Raw genomic sequence first — 22234 nt, forward strand, 5'->3', positions numbered from 1 at the left:
AGTACATTCTGTCTTTAGGAGAAAGAAGAAAAGCATGAGGAATCAAATTTATCTTGAGGATTCATTAAAAGAAAGAAAACTCTGACACATTTAGTCTAATGTCTACATCTCTATAGCTACCTGTTTGGTGCTGTGGGAATGTTTCTTTCCCTAGTTCTCTGGGACCACTCAAGATATGTGATTATAAAATAAATCCTTTCCTTTACAAATCAAGGCAGAGAAGTGAATTAAAATATTTTAAATGAGAAAGTTGAAAAAAAAAAGTTTTCTGGGTAGCTCCACTTTTCCAGAAAATTCTATCAATCTGCGACCCGCATGTCCCTAGGCACTGTGATTTCTGGCACATTTGTCCATCTGTGGTTGGCTTGCAGTCGTGAGCCTAAAGATGTGGAAGAAGATTTTCATTCCTGAGCGTCCGGGGTCTCTCTAGTGATGCATGGGATGCTCTTGGCTTCCTACTGGACTGGTCAGTTTCGGTGCTTAGAACTGGATGGGTCTGTCCTTAGAGCCCTGCCTGGAATGGGGTGCAGGGGAAGGGCACCACTGAATCCCAGGAGCCTGCCCCTCAGATCACCTTCCAGATGCAACATCCCAACAAAACGCCATGAAGGTGGTTGTTTCCTAAAAGCCAGGAAGCATAACTTGCTGTTTGTGGTCATCCTGCTTCTGGTAGGTCACGTCGTGCTAAGTACTGAGTAAAAAAGTAGACAGTTTTTTTTCAACACATATGCCCCTTAAAGAAATTCTCAGCAAACAAGAACACATGGAACATCTTAGAAAATTAATTAATTCACCTCAAATCCTCCTCCTCCGATGCATATGTAACACTGAGCACCAGTTGCTAAAAATCAGACGAATGCACATGTTGAAGATATAAACCAGTAGGAGACAACTTTGGAGAAAAATTTTAAAACAAAACATATTCTGATGTGTTTGAATTATGCATTGTGAAGATATTCAGACTTTCCATGACTGAGGCAGCCATGATTGCTGTTTGTTTTTAAGGGCAACACACATGTTTCAAAGATTGTGTTTTGTTTTGTTTGTTTTTCCTACAGAGCTAGGATTTGCAAGACAAATATGGCTTATACTTTAGAGGAATGGGATTTGAAGATGAAGAAATAAAATGCCAAAATCACAAACAATTTATGAATGTCATTTCTTTCTGATTTCATGATAATTCTCATTACAATAAAAATAATCCGTGAGATGGTTCCATTTCTGGTGAGCAGAAAGTGCCAAGCAACTCTCCCTCTCGAGGAAGGTTGAGGTACAAGGACAAGCTTCTGTACTTGGATTTATAGAGAAGTTCTAGTTTTAAATTCTGGGTCTGCTGTTAACCAACTGTAAATGTTGGGAAGTCATTTTCTTCATCTGTAAAATGCTTAAAAGGAATACTTGTCTTACAGGCTTTTTGCACTTTGAAATCCAACTATGCAACTCATTATTTCTTTCAACTGTGGCCACATTCAGGATCCCACGGTGTACTAAAATCTCTTTGAATCAGAAAGCAAAGAAGAAGGAAGAAACATTGGCGTTTTCCCTGTCCCCAGCATGGCTACAGGATGCAGAGTGATTGAAAATGGACATTTATTAAGATGATTAATGTGTGCCCTCGGTTCTACCAGATTATCTGTATAAATTGTCTTTCCCTATTCAGTCTTTGTAATTTGTGCCTTCTCTATTTTTCAGTAGGTATTTTTGCATTTGAGGAGGTTTATTTTATTTTTTTTATAAAGTTTGCCTTTATACTAAGACATTCATACAATACCATTTATATTAGACGAAGGCCTAGTCATGAGAAAAATCACATCCGTTAACTGACCAGGGAGCATTTACTCTAATTATTAACTCGGAAAAGAGACGAGCTCCTAATGGATAAAAAGTGCATGGAACAGCAGTGCAGGGAGCAAGTACTGCCTCCAGGGCTGAGGCAGGGCCCTGGGGAAGGAACACACTAAGGAAAAGCACCCCACCCCAGGTACCCCTGGGAAGGGATGTGGCCCAGGGCCACTGCATATTCTGTTCTTAGAGGCCAAATCAACTTGCATGTAAAAATACATTGGTGGGGCCAGGTGCGGTGGCTCACACCTGTGATCTCAGCAGTTTGGGAGGCCAATGTGGGTGGATCACCTGAGGTCAGGAGTTCGAGACCAGCCTGGCCAACATGGCAAAACCCCATCTCTACTAAAAATACAAAATTAGTCAGGCATGGTGGCAGGCGCCTGTAATTCCAGCTACTCTGGAGTCTCAGGCAGGAGAATCGCCTGAACCTGGGAGGCAGAGGTTGCGGTGAACCGGGATCACACCATAGCACTTTAGTCTGGGTGGCAGACTCAGACACTGTCTCAAAACAAACAAACAAACAAACAAACAAAAAAATACAGGTAGGAGAGAAAAAGAAAATGGTTAGGACATCTAAATAAAAACACACAGAGAAGAAAAAATATGCAAAACTACTTGTTTCTGTATTGGTTATGAGGCCATAGTTGGCATATTTGGCTTCCTTTGTCAATGACTTGTTCTGCATTTCCCCAGCTTTAGCTAGAAACTCCACTCGTGCGGTCCTTTGCCTAGTGTAGTGACCCTGACATTCATTCATAAAGTGTCTGGATCTTTGATCCTGCTGCCTCTTCTTTGGTTGCTGTAATTTTATATCACCCTTTGCTGCAGGGCATGGAAGTGCTAAGAGCATCCTGGGCTCCAGACATGGTCCCTCTACTCGCTGGAGACAGAGTTTTTCACCAAGGTGTGATGGGGCTGCTGCCCCATGGTGGGCACGCAGATGTCATTAAGTTAGGAGTTTTCTGGTGAGACCATCCTGTGCAGGGAGGACTGGACACCAAGGCCTGGATCTGGGTTTAGGAGGAGAGGCAGCCACTCTGTGAAAGCCCCCAGCAGAGCCGCTTGTTCCAAGGCTGCTTCACCAAAGCCACGCCGCTACTCGGGGGGGCCTCATTTCCACTGCTCCTGCTTCCGGGGTCTGTCTCCCTGCGAAGCCTCCCAGATGCACAGTGTCTGGCAAGGTGGTGTTGGGGATCCCTGCTTGTGGGGAGCACCACCCCACTGAGGGCCGGAGTCAGGAAGTGCTGATGGCCTGTCTTGTTCCAGGTTGCTTTTCAGAATCGGAACTTTCATTCCATGTACAGTTGTAGATACCTGTGGATGCCCGAAACCTCAGAGAGTACCAAACCCTACCTGTACTGTGCTTTTTCCTGTATGCATATATACCTACAATAAGCTTAATTTATCAATTAGGTAAGGTAAGGGATTAACAATAACTAACAATAAAATATAATAATTATAACAATTGCCAGCACCATCACTCTTGTGTTTTAGGGCTATTATTAAGTAAAATAAGGGCCGCTTGACTATCTGATCACTGAGACACCTGCTAAGTGGGATCTAGAGTTGGATGAGCTGGGCGAAGGGACAATTCCTGTCCGGGGGATGGAGTGGGCGGTGTGAGATTTCATGACACTGCTCAGAATGGAATACCATTGACAATGCATGAACTGTCCATCTCTGGCATTTTCCATTTACTATTTTCAGGCCTTGGTTTACCATGGTAACGGAAACCTCAGAAAGTGAAACTGTGGATGAGGCTGCTGCTGTGGAAGGCAAGGTTACACCGGGGTTTGGGGGGACTCTTAGAAGCCAGTGATGATGTGGACTCGCTCATTGATTTTTTTTTCTTTTGTTTGGTAAACTGAAAGCTACGAAGAGCCACAAATGAAGTCGACTGAGACAAATACGGGACATTCCATCTCAGGAAGCTTTTCACGTTGAGCCTCTGAGTGCCCCTGGAGGGAGACTCCCTTCTCTGTGGGGTTTGCTCTGAGTAGTTAATAATCCAGGTAGAAAATCCGCTGGTAGAGGTAGCGCAGGGTGGGAAGAGACCTAGGCAGGAGGCTTTGGTCCAGGTCCTAGAGCAGGTTCCAGTGTGACTCCAGGAGACAGATATCCAGGGGCCATCCCAGACTGTGCTTCCTGAAGTCTACTTAGCAGCCTCCTCACTCACTGGATAAGAACAGTGGCTTCCTCCTCACTGAGCTCTCACCGGTGCCTTAGGCTCCACTGTTGGAGATCTAGTTGTTTTGGTCACTCTGTTGTCTCATGCTAGAGAGGAGCGACCCTTCACGTGGGGGTTAGTCACTTGTCTATGATGAGTCGGATGCTATCAGCTGCCCTTGGTGACAGGAGGCTATGGATGGATATTAATGGCTGGGAGGAGGGTCAGGAGGGCGCCAGCAAGCTGAAGAGAGGGGCTTGGAGAGGTGGCAGTAAGTCCTAGAAGGAGAGATGAGCCTGGGAATGTCTGACTCCATCGGCTGACAGGGCTGACCTGCTCCGCACCTGCCGCGTGAAAGGTACCTGGGTCTGTCAGGTCCCGCAGGGCCCAAGCGCACTCACATGGACTTTCTGTTACTAGGGCTGCAAAGAGCTGCTGATTCTAACTGGAAGGGGCTCTGACCACATTCACAGCCCTGGACCAGTCTTTCTGTTTGGCTTGTAGCAAACTTGCAAATTCCTGTGATGGTAAACAAGATTTATTTCTCATTGAAACATTCACAGAAGAATCAGGTTCAGTAATTATTCCCGACTTCACTTCTCTTTTACTCTGAATTGCTTCACAAAGACGCACACACACGCACACATAAATGAGTCATATGTTAAGCTTTCTGAAAGTCAAAGAGAATAAACAGATGCCCCAGAGGAGATGGAAAACTGGCATTGTTTTAATAAAAACTGTGAAGACAAAGGAAGGAACAGAAACTTAGAGATTTAAAAGAGCAAATCCCAGTGGTGGGCGATTCAAACATCTTTCCAATTCCCACTCCCACCCCAGGAAATGCTCCCTAAGCGTGAAGGAGGGAGGTGTCTGCAAGCTTCTTACTGACATGGCCCAGGACAGGCAGAGTCCAAGAACAAAGGACTGGCTAAGAAAAGCATGCAGATCTAAAATACTTAAAAATATACATGGATATGAAAAGGGTTAGACGGCTAGACAACAAAATGCAAAATGTCACCTCTGACTAGTGAAGTTCTGGATGATTTTTATTTGCCTGACTTTACATAAAATTTATAACAGGGGTCCCCAACCCCCAGGCCATGGACTGGCACTGGTACCTGTCTGTGGCCTGTTAGGAACCGGGCCTCACCGGGCCTCACGGCAGGAAGTGAGTATTGGGCACGTGAATAAAGCTTCATCTGTATTTACAGCTACTTCCCATCACTCACATTCTCACCTGTGCTCTACCTCCTGTCAGATCAGCCACAGCATTAGATTCTCTTAGGAGCATGAGCCCTACTGTGAACCGTGCATGTGAGGGATCTAGGTTGTGCGCTCCTTATGAGAATCTAATGCCTGATGATCTGTCACTGTCTCCCATCACTCCCAAGTGGGACCGTCTAGTTGAAAAGAAACAAGCTCCCACTGAATCTACATTATGGTGAGTTGTATAATTATTTCAGGATATATTACAATGTAATAATAGTAGAACGAAAGTGCACAATAAATGTAATGTACCCAAATCATCCTGAAACCATCCCCCTTCCCCAGGCCTGTGGAAAAATTGTCTTCCACAAAACCTGTCCCTGCTGCCAAAAAAGGTTGGGGACCGCTGTTTTATAATATACCAGGATTGCTTTGTTCTTCAGAAAAATGTACAGATTATTTAATAAACAGCTAGATCACTGGCCTCATTTGACCACACAGTGTAAGTAAACAACTTGCCCTAGGTCATCCAGTGGGCACACCAGTCAGGCTGGTGCCAATTTTGTGCTTTGTCTGCTGTACCATCCACCATAAGTGCCACCACCCTCACTCAAAGATGATGAGTTTTGCCAGCCAGAGGGGAGAAAAATCACTTGAAATGATTTTTACAATAATTTATTGAGGTGAAATTCACATGAAATAAAACTAACAATTTTTGCAATTCAGTGGCAGGGAGTACAGTCACAATGCTGCACAGCTACCCACTCTACCTGGTTCTAAAACATTCCCGTCGCTCCACAGCAAAACCTGTTATGCATTAAGCAGTTTCTCCCTATTCCTCAACCCCTACAGACCCTGGCAACCACCAATCTGCATTCTGTTGATAGGATTTTTCTTTTTAAAGGAAACATGTTAACTTTTCTTTTGCAAAATAATTTTGGAAGTGACTCACACTCTGTTTCAACCTCTGTAGAGGGAAATATTCTGCCATGGTCCAAAAGCGATGGGATTTCTGGGCGACCTTTTCTGTGTACAGTCTCTTTGGTGTTGGTGGGATTTCTGGCTGTCGGAGGCTGGAGCCCTGAGTCCAGAGCCCAGCAGAGGCCTGGTCTGCCAAGCCTTGGCATTTGTCACAAGCACAGGCTGTAGCACTCTCTATTATATTTACTTTTGCAGGAAACCTCTGGATTATTTAGCTCTGAAACGCTCACTGGTGAGTTCAGCACTAACAATCACTCCTAAGACAATATGTGCATGTCAGACCATGGTTAAAAACGGACAGTGTTAACCATCTCTAGGGTTCTGTCGTATCCCCAAGAGAGGCTTCAGTGTGGACCATGTCACTCCAGACAGGCTCCAAGGGGTTTGGAAACACCATCAAGAGGACATCTCATGTGAGGAATTTTTGAACCAACTGAAGGACTTTGAAAGTGAAATTTCCTGACAGGCTTAAACTTCCACATCAAACATTAGCATCTTCAATAATTTCAAACAATGGGACTATAAAGTTTGCAACTGCCTTTGGAAGGAAGAAAGTGAAACGAGCTCATCTTAGCAATTGGGGGAGAGGGGAGCAGGGAGGCGGGAGTGAAAGTGGTGGGTCCAGGAAAAGACAGGTAGAGGGAGGTAGGGCTGGCAGCCTTCATGCCAGGTAGTAAGCCTGAGAGCCTCCAGGTCTGGAAGCCTGAAGTACGCAGAGGGTTCCACTAGATGCCTGCTATATCCTTATGGCCTTACCACATCTCCACCTGTCAGGTGAGAACCGTATTATCTCTGCTTTAGGGATAGACACCAAGACTTGGAAGGGTCTACGATGCTCTCATAGTTTAGACTGCGCCCTTGCTTGGATTTCTTGTCCATCAGTCCTTCCGCAACACCATGATTGACAATTTCAAAATGCTTTCCAAAGCCCAATTTGAGTACATCGTCTATTTAGTACCCTTCAGCCCCATTCCCTCGCTCCCCACTTAGGCCATCACAAGACCACCATCTTGGCAAGAGTAGAGTTGCTACTGAGTACAAAGTGTACATGTTGGACTTTTTATTTCAATGTTCTAAAAGAGAAGAAAAGAAGTACCCAAAAGAGAAGAAAAAGCAGGCTCCAAGCTGCTAAACCTTGTCCTGGGGACTTGTGTGTCTAGTATGATCTGTGGGCATGGCCACGGACTCACGCTTTGTTTGTTAGTTGTCTAAAAGGAGTAAAGCAGAATCATTATAGAAGACTTGGAAAATGCAGAAAGATTATAAAGATTTATGAGGGGCCTGGCGTGGTGGCTCAAGCCTGTAATCCCAGCACTTTGGGAGGCCAAGACGGGCAGATCACGAGGTCAGGAGATCAAGACCATCCTGGCTAACATGGTGAAGCCCCGTCTCTACTAAAAAATACAAAGAAAAAACTAGCCGGGCGAGGTGGCAGGCACCTGTAGTCCCAGCTACTCGGGAGGCTGAGGCAGGAGAATGGCGTAAACCCGGGAGGTGGAGCTTGCAGTGAGCAGAGATTGCACCACTGAACTCCAGCCTGGGCGACAGAGCAAGACTCCATCTCAAAAAAAAAAGATTTATGAATGCTTTGGGGAATTTCTTCTGGTCTTATTTCTGTGAATATAATAATAATGTATATATTTTTACATTTTCTGAAAATGGGAAGTTATATTTTATGTTATGTTATAGGTTATGTTATGTTTAGATTTACATTATGTTTCTTGGTGACTGCCACTTTTACTAAGAGATCTGTTCTGAGCATTAATGATGATTTGAAATATTCTCCTAAATCAAATTTTAAAAAATGATTCTATACAGTTCTATCACCTGAATTTACCAAAATTAATTATTTAATCCTTTATGTCTAGATATTTTGGTTGGCTTTGTACATGCATCTTTCCTTTCAACCTTTAGTGCTATATCCTGGGATTTTTATATCAAAAAATGTTATTATTGAATTTCATAACATAAGCAACCTATTTTCCAAGAATAATTGTAATATTTTTATTACTTCTAATAAATATTCTAATGGTATTTATTTAAACTCATCCCTTTTTGAAAACTGCTTTTATTGGTCTCTATTTTTTAACTTTTCCATATTTTTGAACTCTCAATATGGAATCTTTTTTATTCAACTATGAAAATGTTTAAGTAATTTTTAGAGTACGTATATATATGTGTGTATAGATAGTTTTTGAGTCTCCATATCCAAAAGTGTCTTCATACTATCCTCATATTTGGTGGAAAGATTCTCTGGTCACAATTTTTTCCCTCAAAGGTTTTTTTTTTTTTTTTTTTTTTGAGACGGAGTCTCGCTCTGTCACCCAGGCTGGAGTGCAGTGGCCGGATCTCAGCTCACTGCAAGCTCCGCCTCCCGGGTTCACGCCATTCTCCTGCCCTCAAAGGTTTTTAAAAAATCTGAGAGTTTAACAATTTCAGGCACCTAAGTGATATTAATCAGGAAAATCTCAGGTAGCTTGATTTTTTCTTTTCTTTTGAAAAACACTTTCTAGTTAAAATATGCAAATACTTGGTTGAAAAACTCAAACAAGGCCAGGTGTGGTGGCTCACGCCTATAATCTAAGCACTTTGGGAGGCTGAGGCAGGTGGATCACCTGAGGTCAGGAGTTTACAACCAGCCTGGCCAACATGGCAAAACCCTGTCTCTACTAAAAATACAAAAATTAGCCAGGCGTGGTGGTGTGTACCTGTAGTCTCAGCTACTCGGGAGGCTGAGGCAGGAGAATCACTGAAATCTGGGAAACAGAGGTTACAGTGAGCAGAGATCGCGTGACTGCACTCCAGCCTGGGCAACAGAATGAGACTGTCTCAAAAAAAAAAGTCAAACAAGATTGTTCTACTTTCTCCATCTCTCATTCTTGCACCCAGAGTTTTTGGGTTTTGGGCTGTTTTGAGCTGTTTCCTTTTTGCAGAAAGATTATAAAGATTTACAAGGATAACTGTGAATACTTTGGGGAATCTGTTCTGGTCTTGTTTCTGTGAATATAATAATGTATATATTTTTACATTTTCTGAAAATGGGAAGTTATATTTTATGTTATTTTATAGGTGGAATTAAAATTTCAGGCATTTAAGTGATATTAATTAGGAAAAGTCTCAGGTAGCTTGATTTTTTCTTTTATTTTTAAAAATGCTTTCTAGTTAAAATATGCAAATACTTGGTTTAAAAAGTCAAACAAGGCCTGGCGCAGTGGCTCGTGCCTGGAATACAAGCACTTTGGGAGGCTGAGGCGGGCGGATCTTTTCTGTTTGAAAAGTTTTTGTGCTGTTTTCTTCAGTGCTGACCCCATGTTTCTAAGTGATATGCTCATGGCTTTTCTCTTCTGGCTTCGACTGATTTCCTGTTGTGGAAGAGAATGAGTCTCCTTCTATTACGCCCCATGCCCACCTGCCCACACATCCCTTCACCACTAAGTACTCCCCATTGAGTCATTTCATAATTTTTCGCTAAATCAATATTTGGTGTTTTTTATTACTATCATATAAATATTTTTCACAGTTAAGGCACATATTGTACCAAAAACATGTCATCTTTTTTTGGGAAGTCAACTCTGATTTTCCTGAAACTTTCCTTCCTCTTTTAAAATAAGTTTTTCTATTTACCTATTTTAAATTCCACCTCAAACTTTACAACAAACCTAAACCCCTTTCAATGTCACATTCTGTGACTTTCTGTTTTGGGGTCATCTCTCCTAGTGTCCTCCAGCTCCTGCCTCAGGCTGGGCACCCCAGGCCACTGCACAGTGGTGACCCCGGGCTTCTCCTCACCATCATCCTGGGAATTCCTTGTGCTTTTCCACTGGGTGGGATTCTCTGTTTTCTGGGTTTCCTATCTTCTTTCTTCGAGGCTGAATCCCTTATTTGACCATGGAAGACGTCCTTCAATGTTACCTAAGAAAGGGTCCACGTGAAGTGAACTTTCTGATGTCTGAAAGTCTCTTTGCTCTGTTCTCATAAGTGATTAAAACGTGGTTGGGTATAGACTTCTAGGTTGGAAGTCATGCCATCTTGCATCTGGTCTCAGGCCACTCCTAATTCCAATCCGCCCGTGGGCATGGGCGGGCAGTCAGGGAAGGTCTGGAGAGAGGTGGTTCAGTGTGAATGGACGGCAAGGGGACCAGGGCAGGCCAGCTTCCCTCGCGAGGAACAGAGCCAGGCTCGGTGTGTGGCTTCCGGCGTCCTGGTGGAGTGGGCAGCTGGCTGAGGGGCTCCAGGGGATGATGGTGGGCTGCCACTGGGGCCAGCGTATCCAGGCCTTGTACCCCACAGGATCAGTTAGGGGCTGAGCAGGAAACAGGGGTCAACGGGGGGTCCAGCGAGGATTCCTGTGGGAAGGGCAGGGTTAAGGGGGCTCACAGGGAAGTTGAGGCACCCAGGGGCTGGCAACAGTGGGGAGCTGCTGTATCCCCAGGGCTAACTGGGGCCCACAAGGAGAGGCCTCCTGGCAGAAGCTGCAGCTTGGGTGGGGAGGTTGGTGCAGCACCAAAGCAGGAGGGTATGAGAGAAACACCGACCTCTCCATCCACCCTTCTGCTCCTGCTGCGCCTTCCCCAAGCACAACCCAAGGCGAGCAGCCCCAAGGGAAAGGGGGACAAAGAGGGTGGGGGCATTGGCTGAAGAATGTGCAGTGTCCTCAGGACCCCAGGACCCCAGAATGCATTCCTGTCCTTTGTTCAGATGGAGAAACTCCCAGCCCCCTCCCAGGAGACACCAAGGCTCACTGGCCACCCCATCATTGTGGGATGATGTTAGGCAGTTGATCCTCTGCCCGAACCTGACACCTGGTTCCACTGGTGCCCATCATGTAGGATGTAGCAAAGACTAGGATGAAAGAAAAAAAATGCATGCCTCTCCGCTCCAGCCACCCCCATAGCTGGCCATCTTCCTCTGATAGCTGGGGAGCCCCTTACCCCCTGCCATAGCTGGCCTTCTCCTAGCTCCTACCATAGCTGGTCGTCAAGCCAACATATGTCATCATAGCTCCCTCCTTCTATCACTCACTCCTGGAAACCTGTGACTGCCACTCACAGCCCCAGACCCCTCATGAGGTTCAGTCTTGGCCTTCTGTCTTTGTGGCCTCTCACGGTCAATGTGTTGTGCCCTGAGGGTGGGCAGTGCCAGGAGAGGTCTGCCCGGCAGAGGAGTGTGTTATCACTGCTATGTTGTGGATCTGCCATCACATGGCCATAGTACAAAGCAGACTGCATCAGTTTTATTCTTATTCTAAATTATCTGCCAAAAAAACCACTCCCTTGTTGTGTGCACCCAGCATGGGAAACTCCCACCGTCCCTGCCCTGATCCATCCCTGATGATAACTGGACTTGCCTCACCTCTGGGGTGAAGCTCCCATTAGTGAACCCACCATTGTCGGAGGGATCAAGCCTGGCAGCCTCACCCTCTTTGCCCAGCACCTGCACGCCATCCCATGCCAACTCGATGACAATTAGGGTGACTGTGACCCCACTGCCTGCCCAGGTTTCCTGGATCCTATTTTCCCCGGTAAAGGGTCATCTATGCCTTCATCAAGGATCTGAGTAGCCTGGCCCAGGAAGCCCATTTTTGGGGTCTGTTTTTGGATGCTTCCAGCTAGTTCCCAGAAGATATCAGAATTCATCTCTGCCGTAGTCTGTTTTGTGTTGCTACAAAGGGACACCTGAGGCTGGACAGCTGATAAAGAAAAGAGGTTTATTTGGCTCACGTTTCTGCAGGCTGTACAAGAAGCATGGCACCAGTATCTGCTCCTGGCGAGCCCTCAGGCTGCCTGTACTCATGGCAGAAAGCCCACGGTGTAAGCGAGTGTGGAAATCACACCACAAGACGGGACACAAGAGGAGAGGAGGGGCTGGGGTCTTTCTAACAACCAGTTCTCACCAGAACTAAGTGGCAGCTCACTTGTCACTACAAGGAGTGCACTAAGCCACTCATGAGGGCTCCACTTCCATGACCCAGACACCTCCCACCAGGCCTCACCTCCAACACTGGAGATAAATTTCCACTTGAGACTTGGTGGAATCAAACAAACCGTATCCAAACCATCGCAGGCCCCAGGGGTTCAAACGAGGAGACTCTGATGACACAGTCACTGGAGAGGAGTGGGCAGTGTTACCAGACCACAGGCTGGTGCACACCATTGACTAGCAACAGTGGGGAGCCGTTTCCATCCTGGGGCTACAGCACAGGGCCAGGGACTAGGGAGAGCACTCTGCCTTGGAGAGCTGCAGCCCTGTGGGAGCCGGGTCCCCTCTGCTTCTCCTCAAGGCTCCTTGTGGTTGAGTCTAACCTGAACAGAGCCTGTACTGGAGAAGAACCAGCACAGCTGCCATATGAAGGAGTCTCAGCTTTACCTTCTGGGTAGTGGGGAGCCTGGAGAGAGACACAGTCAGCTCAGTCGTGGGAAACCTCTGTGATGGGACTGGGGGTTGACCAGATGCGGGGGAGCAGTCAGGAGACCACCACCAATGTAAACAATGGAATTCACTTCCTGAGCCCTGGAGGATGGCCGTCACCAGCTGCCATTCATTGGCAGGGAAGCTGAGAGGTTAAGGTAGAGTGACCTTCAGTCTGCCTGGCCCAGGGCTGTCCTGGTTTATGCCGATGTCCTGATGTCATTATTGAAGGTGCCCTTTTCATTTTCAAAAGTGGCCCAGTTTGGGAGATACATGATAGGGTCTCCCGGGTTACTGAATCAGCAGTAGTGGTGTGGGGATTCTCACCTGGCCAAAGGCTGGGCAGTGGCAACAGCGGGGAGGAGAGAAGTCATCTTTGAGATGTGAATCTTAATAGAAGGGGGAGGTCTTCTATCAAGGGGGAAGGGAAGAGTACAGAAGGAGCAGACCCTGTGGGGAGAGAACGAGCTGCTTGGGGCATGTTTACACATTCATGGTCCTTGCAGGTCCCAGGATGCAGAAGAGCATCCTGCTGGGAATGGGCAGGTTTGTCCTGTGGTCAAACGGGCTGCCTCTGTGGCTGTGGCACATCATTGGTCCCGGCCCACGCTGCCACGGGCTGCCTCTCTGACCGTGGTGTGTCACTGGTCCTGTGGTCCATTGCAGAACCAGTCACCTGACATGGCAAAGGGAGATTGCACATGTGATTCACTTAAGGATCTTGAGATGAGAGATTATCCTGGGTTACTCAGGTGACCCAATGTCATCCCAGGGTCCTTGAAAGTGGAGAGAGAGAGCAATGGGAGAAGAGTAGAGAGAAGTGACATGATGTGATGTGGGAGGCTTCAACGCCATGCTGCTTGTTCTGAGATCCATGGGGCAGGCGTCTGACAGCCAGCAGGGTGACAGGCCTCAATCCTGCACCTGCCTGGAGCTGAGTTCTGTCAACCCCTGAATGAACAGGAAATAGATTTTCCCCTAGGGCCTCCAGAAGGAACACAGCCAGATTTTAGCCCAATGCGAGTGACCCTCTCACTCTTCCGACCTCTGGAACTGTAAGGCAGTTGGTGAGAGAGTAGGAATTTGTCACGGCAGCCTTAAGACACCGATGCACTTGTGCTGTCTAGATTCGTCTATGGGCACTAGAGAGGTCACCTGTGTCTGCTCAGATGACACACCACAGAGGCAAACCTTCAAAGGGCCATCCTGCACCTCCTGAAGCAAGGAGCAAGCCCATCAGGTGACTGTGGGTGGGGGGAGGATGGGAGCCTCTGGTCGTGGCAGTCTCCAAATCTCTTCCTCTACCCATGATGGCACTGGGTGCTCGAGCTCTGCCAGGCAGTGATGGCGATGGCTCTGGCCTGCTCTTCTTCCACACAGCCTGGGGCTTCTGTGGGTTGTACACAGCTGTGTGGTGTGGGGGCAGCTCGTGTCTGGGGGATGCTGGCTAAATAGCGAATGCCTTCTCCGCACGGTGTTGCCACAAGATTACAATCAAGGACTTTATTTCTCTTCTGATCCACAGTTGCTTTGTTCTTTTCATTTTCCTGTGAAATAAGGTCTAAAGTAATCAAACTTACTTTACAAAAACCTCTGATAACCAAATGAAAATGCCCAGGCTTGATGCCCTGGCCAACGATTTATATGTAGGGTACAGTTGAGCTTTCCTTTCAGCAGCCCCTTCTTCCACCTCCACCAGCCCCCATTACACTCCCTAAACCCTCACCCTTTGCAGCCAAAGTTGCTTTCTGTTGGCCACCCTGTCCTGCCTGCAGGGAAGCTGCCCGGCCCTGGGGTTTTGGTTATGGTAAAGGAGTGGATGTATCTAATTAAACTGTGTTCATTTCCTTACCTTTAGAAAAATGAGTAAATGCATGAGAAAGAAAGCTGACTTTCAAATTGTTTCCCAATTGAATTTCAATATTCACATTTTTCAGTAACAATTTCTTGGCCCCAGGAACCACGTGGGGGTTGGGATGTGGCAATGCATTGGAAGCAAAGGCGAGCTGGTGGGGCATCTGTGACATATGAGCCCTCCACTGGCTCACCTGCTGGGGCCCTGGGCCTGTGCCTCTCCCCTGTTCCCATGCCAGCCCCCAAGTGACTTGGTTCAGACCAGACAGTGTTTTCCCCAAAGGAAGACCAAGGGTGAATGAGGGTCTGCCCCTCTGCCAGAAACACTAATGTAAACCCAGGACAGCCCACCCTCTTGCCCTCAGCCCAGGGAGTTCCTGATAAAGATTCTGAAGGAAAATCTGGAGGCAATTCAGGATGCTCTGGCATCAAAGAAAGCTCCAACTGGGCTTCTTTTCCATGTTTACTAAGGCTTGGAAAGGAATCACACAATTTTATAAGATTTCCAATAGCAAAGATCAAGACAAAAGAGGACTGGTTTCACCTTTTTGTCAGAACATTCAGATAATGAGAATGCAGCCTCCCCTGAGGACCAGTTAATTGAGGGTTTGCTGTTCCTCAGGGCCTCTGGACTTCTTGAGAGCAGCCTGCAGGGCCCCGCGCTTGTCTGTTCCCACTGCTGTAGGCCATGGCCAGCTAGCGAGTCACCTGTTCTCCACTGTGCCCGTGTGGGGACAGGCGTGCTGGGTCCTGCCCCGGGAAGTAGCCACGGTTTGCATGTTCCCTCTCATCTCATCCTCCAGGGAAGCTGATACTCCCTACTGCCCATCCGGACTTCAGGTTTGAACAGCTTGTTTCTAGCACTGTCCCTCTTCAAGGGGCAGCGGGGGCCTATGACCATCAGGATTACTTTTCACCCAACACCCATAAGGTGCAAGAAGCCTAGAGCTGGGTTTTGAGGTCTCACCAATCAGCTTCAGCAATGTGTATTTTAGAAATATGTAAGCACTTTATGAGGCACATTGGCTTCTAACTCCTATCAAGAGTCCTAAAAACCAGACCAAAAGATGACTTCTGAATCCTTAGCCGTGCTCATTCGTTGAACAGGTGAGACTCTGAGGCACGCAGGGATTAAATTGCTTGGAGAAGGTCACCAGTAGACCAGTTCCTAGTTCCTGTGTGACAACTGTCTACTACATTATACACCCTCGCACCTCACTCCTGTTCTTTGTCTATTCTGTGAAGTTGGTGTGCTTTAACTGCTTCATTCCCTGTGAGGACCTGGGTTTACAGTTGTGGGGGAAGACCCACAGTCTCACAGAGAATGGCGAGGAGAAACAAGACCTCAGAGGAGGAGTGTAAGGCAGCCACGGGTTGCCTTCTGTAACGCCTCCAGCACCAAAAATAGACAGGAACCCTCAGGCATGCGGGCACGGCAAGTGGTAACAGCATCAGTAGGGTGCCACTGGTTTCCGTCCCCAAAGTCAAACTCAAGAATGGACATTCATTTGCTCATGTAATTCGTCAAACGCAAAAGCCAAATGCTTTACGGTTTCCCCGTTCCTAGGGGTGGCTAAGTCAACCAACAGTGGTTGTGCAGCGTTCATATGGGTGTTGGTGGTGGCTGGGGCTGTGAAGGCAGCTGAGACTACTGCCCCAAAGATTTAGAATCATTCTAGAGTGATGATGCAATCACATAGGAAGCTGAAACAAAGAAACTGATAACCCAGTAAAGAACATGGGATGTTTAATAAAGTTAGAATGATTCCTTGATGTGCAAATAAAATGTAGTGAAAAGGCTCCATTGAGACCAGCTCCAGTGCTGTGTTCTCTGGGCCTGCCCTGCTCTGGCCCCATCTCCCAGCCTGTGGGTACAAATTCGTCCCTCCTGGCATTCCTGCAGCCTTTGCCTGTAACCTGTCTCTCTGTTCACCTGCCCCACCCCCAACCAGACCAAGAGTTCCTCAAGGGCAGAGACCTCATAGACTATGTACCTGGGGATCCAGCCCTCAGTATGGGCCTGCCCCAGAGCGAGTACACCATGAATGTAATCTGAATGAACTTGAAGGTGTCAGAGACACATAAAAGCCAATAAGCACAGACCCGGAGACACCCAAAAGCCAATCAGGACAGACCCAGAGACACACAAGAGCCAGTGAGCACAGACCCAGAGACAGGCAAGAGCCAATCAGGACAGATCCAGAAACACACAAGGGCTAATGAGGACAGACTTTCCACAAAACTCATGGAAAGGAGTTTGAAAGAGAGAAATGTCATGGGTGGGTTGGCAAAAGGTGAGGAGAGGGTCTTAACTTTGCCTCCTTCTTAACTTGACTTCACCATTAGAATGCATTTGGCTGGGTTTTCCATGTCAAACCCTCAAAATGAAAATCCATAAAATCTTAAGTCCATTTTCTTCAAAGACGCATACTTTCGCCTGTCATCCCTCTCTACTAGTGTGTGTGGAATATGCATTGTCAGGCCTGTGACTACCCATGCAGCACTGTGGTCTGAGTGGGTCACTGTGGGGAGGGAAACACTGACGTGTCTGCTGCGGGAAGGTCTGCTTCTCTGTTCAGGGTGCAAGAGCTTCACAATTAAAGTCCGTTATGTTTCCCACATTTAAAAAGGTTCTAGAGAAGCACATGTCTCCAAGTGTCATTTGATTTAATAGTTCAGTACAAATGGCCTTGTATTCTACATGGTTATGTAATCTGGTAACCAGCATGCATGCAGGCAACGAAGTCAATATTAAAGTATTTGTTGATGAACAGATTTTATTTTTAGCTGAGAAGTTGGCCAAGTGGGAGGCCACATGGAGGAGATTAAGGTTTCACAGGAGCCATCTCATCAGACTGTTGCAAAAAATGATTATGAATGCTAATAGGAATCCCATGCGTGCCTGTGAGATGTGGGGCTTTCCCTGGAAGGATTTTACAGTTTGAGAATAAATCTCTTTGGTCTTAATAATTTGGAACAAACAAATGTGTCTTTCCATCTTCCAGGCTTCAGCCAGCTCAGCTGGAACCTCCTGAGTGATTGCCAAAATCTCTTCGCCCCGTCTCTGGCCCTGTGACATCCCCATGTTCTGAATTCCTTGTTGTAGCAGAGCTCTTCCCGCTGTGAGCACAGAGACTCGCATCACATCGGCAGAAGCTCTTCCAGCAGAGGGCCCAGGTGGGAGGCTGTGGGCTGGATGGGATCAGGGTTCTCACTTTGGTGATCTCCCCTCTACACGACCCCACTGCCTGAACTGTCTCCATTGTTACGCCTTAGAACTTTCAGAGTTTTAGGTCTCTTTCAAGTAGCCTTTGCAGGGAAGACCTTGAGCCTCCATCAGCCCACACAGGCCGGGAGAGGCTCTGTACAGCACCAGGGAGCCCGGTCACTGTGTGTGCCAGGTCACAGGTGCCCCATCCACTTGTGCAATGCAACAGCCCTGCCTGGGGAGGACTCGGAGTAAATGGGACGAGAGTTAAAGGGACACTTTGTGCTTCCGATGATGCGAGGGGGACTGAGAGACATGATGACAAAACGGCCAGGGCCTTGGAGAGGCAGCTTGTGCCCTTCTCCTTTTGCTGTGTTGTTCTGGGCTTAGTTGCTCCCACATAGGTCACAGTAGGAGATTCAGATGGTCGGTCACTCTCTTTGCAGGACAACTGGTACACGGAGAGCTCCGGTGACTTTTTGTGTCCTTGCGAAGGGGACCTGAAACATGTCTCACATCTAAAACAACTTTGGGTGCCGCGGCAGGGCCCTCTTCTCCCTGGAGACTGTAACATTTGAATGTGCACCCCAGAAGTGCTTGCATCTATCATAGCGGGCTGGCAGCTTGCTCTGTTTGTCTCCTGCAGGTTGAAGGCAGGGGTTACAAGAAGAGAAAGGTGCTGATTATGCAGGAGGGAAAAGTGCCCAAGACAGTTGGGGCCCAGGAACGAGGAGGGCACGATTTAAGTGGTAGGACCAGATCCAGGGTTCTAATATATGAGGCCTAGGATTGACCACAGGCAACGGCAGAGCCTGCGCTTCATGCAGTCTCTCCTAGGATGGTTCTCCAACTAGGCTGGCTGACTCTACCGACAAGTGTCTGTGCTTTCAGAGCTCCACAGAAACTAGCTAGGACAGGGTGAGGAGACTTTCTGAGCTCACCTGTGAAAGGAGGTTGTTCGGGAGCCTGGGTTGGCTGCTTCCATGTTCCTCCTGCGGCCTCCATAGCATGCTCTCCTGGACACACTGGGCCTCAGTACCTACCCCAGCTGCCCCCACCCTGACAGCCCCATCACCTCCAGGTCCCCTCCCCTCCATGCCAGCCTTCAGACCCTTCTTGCCTTCTAGCTTTCTTTCTTTCACACCCAATGCCCAAGTTCAAACTCTCTTATTAGCTCCCTAATTCCAAGGCTTCTCCCAGGCGTGGGTGAGAATCGACACCCAGGTCAATCCTGGCCGTTCTCCTGGTGGATGTGCCTGAAACTGAGTTCTGTTGGAGAAAGTAGCCTCGCTTGACCGACTGGTGCCTCCACCACTGTTTTCTCACATCCTCTGGGCCTGGCTGCAGTCCATCCATTGGGGACTTGATCCTGGTCACATTCCTCGTGGGTGCTGTGCTGAAACATCATCCCTTTCTTTAAGAACTTGCTTCATCCCTTGCTTCTGGCCCTCAGGAGGTGGTGCCCTCTTCTGAATAATGAAGACAATTGTTGGGAAAAGGGCTTGTGTGGTGCCTGCATAAACTAGCCATAAAAATATGGGACAATAAGTTGTGGAAAGCCACGAGAGGCCTCTGAGGAGGAAAGCCTTTTTATCGCCATTATGTTCCCATGCTCTGAGCGAGGCTTGCTCTCTTATCCATAAACACTGCGTTTAAGGAGAAAGACACTCCTTTGAAGCACTGGCATATGGCCAGACATGCAGGTTCCTAGTTAAGCCGGCTCCCACTAGCCACTCTCCAATAAGTTAAAGATACACTGTTTGAGCACAAAGGAGATTCATTTAAACCGCTACTGCTATAGATTATACGTGTGACGCACTGCCTCCCTTTCACGGTTTCGCCCTGAACTTCTGCTTCTTAGGTCTAAGTGATTGTACTCAATAAATAGTGTGGAGACCAGAGCTCTGGGTCTTTTGCAGCCTCCATTGTGCAACTGGCCCCTTGGCTCCCACCTTTATGCACTCTTAACCTGTCTCTTCTCATTCCTTCGTCGCCACCAGACTCTGGGTTCCCTATGGGAGATGTTGAGGCTGGTCCCCAACAACAGTAGTTTAAAAAAATAGCTAAAGATTGGCAGTTTCCTTGAAATCAGTCTGAAGCTGGACAGGAGGGTGTGTTCTAAGGCTGGTTGGATGGCCAGTTGCCTGTACATGTTGTGCATTTTATGGCTTGTTTGGAAAATCTTCCCTGCTCTACAATCCAGATTATATTCCATATTTTGTTCTAGAATTTTTAAAGTTTTGGTTTCATTTGTCGTTTGTTGATCCATTTGAAAATGATATTTTTCAGGATTATAATGATACTTTGGTGAGTATAAGGAAGAGATCTATTGTTTTCCTTCAATATTCCTGTCACCATCATTGAATAATAGCCCATTCTATCCCCATTGATAGGAAAATGATATCTTCATGCTAAGTTTTCAGATATAGGAAGTTCTGTTTCTGGCTTTTCTCTTCTGTCCTCACATCAGTTCATCTATCCTGGTACTAATACTACAGTCTCCGTATTTCCAAATCAGCCCTGAGATCTGGCAGGACATATCTCTTCTCTTCATTATTCTTTTAAACAGTCATGGCTGTTCTTGAACTTTGGTTCATCTTTGCCCTTGTTACTTTCCAGGAACAACCTGCAAATTTTTAGGAAAAAAACTCTTTGGGATTTTGGTAGAAAGTGCATTTAATGTACAGATTAATTTCTGGAAAACTGATATCTTTGTGATATCATGTCTTCTTATTCACGAACAAGGTGATACTCATTTAAATCCTCTTGTGTCCTTCAGTAAAATGTTATACTTTTCTTTGTGTAAATCTTGCACCAATTTTGTTAGATTTTTTCTTTATAGTTTTATTGCTATTTTGAATAGCATGCTTTGATTTTTGCAGCTTTTAATTGGTTGCTGCTTATGCGTAAGAAACTGTTAATTTGTATTTGTTTTGCATTCTTAGATTTTTCTATATATAAAACCATATATGGAATCATATTACATGTGAAAAATATTTTCTTTTACAACTCTCATTTATCTTATTTATTTTTCTTGTCTTATTGGATTAGCCCTACTCTCAGAACACTGTTCAGTAGATGCACAGGAGGCATTTCCTTATCTTGTTCATTTAAAGATAAGAAAACATCTCCTAATTTTCAGCCACTTTTAAAACCTCAGAAAAGTGAAAGAATGAACACATACAAACGTTTTACCTAGATTAATCTAGTTTTAACATTTGACTTTTTGTTCTCTCTTACTATTTTTAACCACTGAGGAATACGTTGCAGACATTGTGATATTTCATCCTAAATATTTCAGTAATTATAGACAAGAAAAAAGGCATTTTTCTATGTAAACAGGATTGAGAAATTTAACAATGATAATACTATTATTTATTATGCCATATGTATTCAAATTTTATCAACTGTCCTAATAAAATTATCTATTAGCTGTTTTTTTTTCTTGATCTAGGATCCAGTCAAGCATCACACATTGCATTTAGTTGTCATACTTCAATCTCCTTTAATTGAGGTAGTTCCCTAGACCCCACTTTCTTCTTTCTTCGTTTATTTGGGATCTTTTCGAAGAATCTAGGGCAGTGAGTTTTTTTTGTGGTGTGACTCTCAATTTGTATTTTTAAAGAGAACACTTTATTGTGCCCCCATTAGAATATCTCTTGAAGGTTTTCATTAGATATCTATTAATAAACTATAAAATTACTTTCTATTCCTATGTTGCAAGAATTCTTTTCTATAGGTTTTTTTGGCATTCATTTAGATGAGCATATGATTTTTAAAATCTGTTTTCATGGCAAACTGCATTACTAGATTTTCTAATATTAAGCCATCCTTGCATTCCTAGGATACATTTAACTTGGACTTATATTTATTTCCCATGCATTTTAGGATTCTATTTGCTAGTATTTTATTTAGGGTTTTTGACTCTGTGCTCATAATTTTCCTTTTTTTTTTTCCTGCCTTACCTTGTTTTGTTACTAGAGGGATGCCATAGGAAAAAGGGGATAGTTTCCCCTCCTTTTCTAGTCTCTAGAACTTAATATCAAATAGAAGCTTCAGTAATTTAATTTTTAGGAAAACCACTTATTGTAAATATAATTTCAAATATATTAGTCCAAAATTGTTCATTTATTTTTGTTTCTTAATCACTACTTATAAGTAATTATTTTTATTTAATTTTGAATATACTTTATTCGTGTATTTTTTCTTGATAAACCAAGAAAATAAGAAGTTTGTCTTTTTTTATTAGTTCCTTGTAAAGAATCAACTTTTGATTTTTTTATTTCTCACTATTGCTTTTTTGTTTACTATCTCAATAATTTTAACTTTTCTGCCAGGCATGGTGGCTCACACATGTAACCTTAGCACTGTGGGAGGTTGAGGTAGGAGGATCCTTTGAGCATGTGAGTTTGAGACCAGCCCGGGCAACAAAGCAAAACCCTATCTCTACAAAAAATGAAAAATAAAAATTATGCAAGTGAGGTGGTACTTGCCTATAGTCCCAACTACTCAGGAGGCTGAGGTGGGAGAATCACTTGATCCTGGGGGATTGAGGCTGCAGTGAG

This window comes from Papio anubis, chromosome 10 (genome assembly GCF_008728515.1).
Source record: "Papio anubis isolate 15944 chromosome 10, Panubis1.0, whole genome shotgun sequence".
Taxonomy (NCBI): domain Eukaryota; kingdom Metazoa; phylum Chordata; class Mammalia; order Primates; family Cercopithecidae; genus Papio; species Papio anubis.